Source organism: Anneissia japonica, unplaced genomic scaffold, assembly GCF_011630105.1.
Source record: "Anneissia japonica isolate Jap-2015-1 unplaced genomic scaffold, ASM1163010v1 scaffold2227_len217889_cov164, whole genome shotgun sequence".
NCBI lineage: Eukaryota > Metazoa > Echinodermata > Crinoidea > Comatulida > Comatulidae > Anneissia > Anneissia japonica.
Window position 1 is genome coordinate 158,176 of NW_022753565.1, and position 4,306 is coordinate 162,481.

A 4,306-nucleotide genomic window follows, 5' to 3' on the forward strand; every position below is an offset into this window, starting at 1 on the left:
TTTTGGACTTAATACTGTATTAAAAACGCTCTCCCATGTATATGAATTGATCTTTTCTTCTCTAAAATGAAACCACAACCCTTCACATTGATTCTTTTTTTTTCTGTGGTTCTACACACAATGTTATTGTATAGCGCAATAAAGGCTAATACTATTTTAAACCTCTTTGTTAATAGAATAAAGCGAATGGATTTTCCAAAGTATGGAACGCTATTAATGTTAAACAGTGTCAAGTTAACCTTACTTTCATTATTTTAGGCAAGCATTTTTTGTACTTTTACATCATCAATAGCATCGGTATTATGATTAGTCAGTCATAAACACTCAGTCATAATCACTAACTAAAACACTATCCCGACACGATGGCGTGCGTTTTGATACTTGGAGTATGTATTATACTGTCTTAAAAACATTATTGACTTCCAGTTTTCATTATCGATCTTACTCACTATTTTATTAGTAGTATGCATACATGTAGTGGGGCGTCGAACAACATATTTATAACACATACACAATTCAGTTACTGTGAAAAGTAAGTCATATAACCAACCTACTATAACCTAACAAGTTCTGTCTCGTGGTCTAAAACAATGTTATTTATAATAATAATAATAATAATAATAATAATAATAATAATAATAATAATAATAATATAATAATAATGATAATGTAATAATAATAATAATAATAAAGTATTATTACAATGGACATTGAGCAGTTATTAAGTTAATTATTTAATGATGATCTTTGACTATGTTATTCAGTTTAATCTAAAATTAAACAGATACAGACACAGATTTTTTTTTTTGTTTTCCAAACAAACCATAAGCAATTAAATGACGTTCAATTTCTACTAATATTTCCATATGAACATTTCTGACCCATTTCTGAATAAAATATTCAATTGAACGAAACATAATATAGTTGCACAGTGTTCTTTGTCTTGTATATATTATTTTTTAAATATAAATAAATGTCGGTATTGTATTAGTCACCCCTGCTTAATTTGACTGCGCTTTGTATCTGAAAAGAAATGTACTATGTAAATACAGGGAGAAAAACTACCAAAAACAAAACGATATGTTGACAGACATATTTATTAAATTGACTGAGAAAATAATAAAAATACAATGCAGAAAATAAGCAGTGAAGCATAATATAATACAAATTAATACCTATAATATTAAAAAAGTAATGTCCCATGCAAAATACCAACAAAATTTAAAAAAAATCCTAAAAATCGGGGTTTTTTGTATTAAATTGCTCATTTTTAAGTAATATCTAAATTATCAACATCCATCTTTTGCATCGCTGCTCACTTTATTCTGCTTATATTTTTTAAATTTTTTTATATATATATATTTTTTTCTCTCTTCTATTTTTTTTTTCCAAAAACACGCATAGAAACAATTTCGCCGACGCAGCAGCAACAAAACTTTAAACTTGTTCATCAAGTAGAAGTAAAGTTATGATACATTATCTTAATTTTGGCTGCCATTTTAAAAATGGCCGCCAAAAAACATGTTTCTGGAGGCTTACGCCCGCTCATTTTTTTTAATTTATACCCTAGTGATGCCAAAGCAGCAGAGAAATTTTGGTCCCCGAAAAATGGTGTCACGGAAGCCCTGTTTTTCAGTATACTATATATATAATTGACACAAAATCGTGGTTATAATAAATAATAACAATACTGATGATAATGATAATATTATTAATTGTTACAAAAGTATAATATTATTTATAACAATAATCACAAAGATAAAAATAATCAATTAAGCAGATTTTAAACACTAAAATATTTTAACGAAGATATGTTTGTAAGTACATAATAATGTACTCGCACATAATGTGCAGATCAATGCTGCGGGGTGACACACACATTTTTATTAGGCCTTATGGTGTTAAGTGCTTCGAGGTTGCTACCATAGGCGCTTTATAAATATTGATTATTATTTTTTATAGAAATTAATGTATTTAAAAAAATTGTTTACCCATAATTTTACAAGCAAAAAATAATAGAAACACTTCCAGTCATAATAATCAGGGTACACTTTTTAAAATTCAATAATTTCTATGCTCAAGTTAATAATTTAAATGCCACTGCAAAATGAGCAAGTTAATATTAAAATGACTGTTTAATCTCAATTACTGGTGATTTAACCGTATACTTAAAGTAGTAAGTTCTTAAGAATGAGTACAACATCCAAAAGATAATAGCATTTAGGTGATTGTAATAGGTCCGTGTATATATGACAATGTTTATTTAATGTAGTTATATAGCTAAAACATAGCACTTAAAGTATTAAGTTCAACTCAATTCAATTTATTACGAAAAAAACATACAAGCAAAATGCAAAAACACAAACCAAACTAAAATGTCAAAAATGCTCTGGCCCGAGGGATTCCATCAGTGAACCTAATCACTTTCCAAGGGAAAAGAAATTAAATATAATTGTTTTTATTTTGAATACAACATCCAAAAGATAATAAAATGCAGGTGACTATAGGTCCAAGCATGAATATTTTTTACTTAGCGTAGTTTATATAATAATACTATGTTATACTTATTATGGCGCTTAATGCACTTAATAGCATTTAAAGAAGTTCTTAAAAAATTAAATATATTTGTTTTTATTGTAAATAAAAATTATAAAATTCAGGTAATTATCATAAGTCCAATTATGAATTACATTATTTAACTTAGCTTAGTTATATAGCTAAAAACGATGAATTTTTACAGTCTACAATCCTATTCTTATTTTAAATTTTGTGTAATAATACTGTTATAGGGTTATAATATTGTTACATACGTGTATCAAACAATGTACGGTTACTATATTTATATCATGAACGGAACAGCTACTGTTAATATGCTCAAGATCAAAATAGCCAGTAATCTACTACAGAAATGCACGTCAGACCTCTAGTATTAGAAATTATAAACAATACAGTCAACCATTGTCCTCTAAAAGCGTATCTGAAAGGAATTTAAAAAAGACAAATTGTAATTCCATCAATCAATCAATTAATCAATTATTTAGATTATGAATAACGATAAGCCAATAAATAATCAATTAATCAATCACCCAACCAACTGATCTATCGATCAATCAATCAAAATGTTGATTGATATAGTATTTAGTTTTATCAAGTTTGGAGGGTAATTTTCGATCCATTGATATTGATAATAAATTTGTTCAAAATGATATTATATATAAACAAATAAAAAATGCTCGAATAGGAACATGAATATTATATGATGACAATGATGATGTTGGTGATGATGATGATGATGTTAATAATAATATCTATGATAATGATTATAGATTATATAAGCATTTATCAGAGAGTATATATTTTAAATATATAATTAACATATATACCATATAGGCAAATGTGCTAAAAAAAATAATATACTATCACAAAATTACAGATAGAATATTACCTGCATCACGGGTATAACTTCTAGGAAATCGACTGAAATAAAAGTTTAGATACATTTTGATTAATTGAATGGTCAATTGGCTGATTGCTTGAGTGATTTGATTGATTAGTGGAATGTATTGAATGTATGCATTAATTGATAATTTTATTGACTGATTGATAACATGACTTTCACATTGATTGTTCATTGTCGAATAGTTCGTTCGTTCTTGTTTGTATAATGTAACGCTTTGTCTACACTATCAAATCGTATGGGATAAATTTGTGTGGGCATGATGATGCCATATTACATCCAAATATGGGCATAGCACATTTTATCTGTCACATAAAATTTGATAGTTTGGCCAGACCTTCAATATTGAAGTATAGTTCATACAGTTTTAAGTTCATGTCTTACCTGAATACCACTGTCTGGACTGTTCCGTCCCATGAATATATTCAAGTTAACAATTGATCAGGAATATATTCAAATATAATTAATCAAGTTATACATATCAGTCTAATTAAACAGTTTATTATATTCGTACTTACGGATACGTCAATGATTTATTGATTGATATGCACTTGGAATTTTGATTCCTTAAATAATTCAATATAAATGTAATGAGAGTAGCATATTAAGTATACAATTGTTCATTATTTCGAAATATAAAATATATAAAATTACAAACATAGATAACACTGGTCACGTTTTGCAAAAATCAATGCTGGGCAAACCAGATTAAATGATGACAGTGATTTTGATGATGGTAATGATGATGATGATGATGATGATGCTGACGGCGATGATGATGATAATGATGATGTTGGTGGTGATGATGATGATTATTCGTTAACGTTATGTTGTGTTATGTATATATAT

The 4,306-nt window shown here is 27.3% G+C and overlaps 1 protein-coding gene across 2 annotated transcripts in view; it reads right to left on the reverse strand.

Annotated features, from left to right (window-relative positions):
• LOC117122925 overlaps positions 1-3,168 on the reverse strand; it is a 13,187-nt gene extending 10,019 nt beyond the window's left edge. For both annotated transcript variants that reach the window (XM_033268703.1, XM_033268702.1), the window contains exon 1: positions 2,811-3,168. The gene's annotated coding sequence lies outside the window, so the exon portion shown is untranslated. The remainder of the gene's footprint in view (positions 1-2,810) is intronic.
• Positions 3,169-4,306: the final 1,138 nt, after the last annotated feature.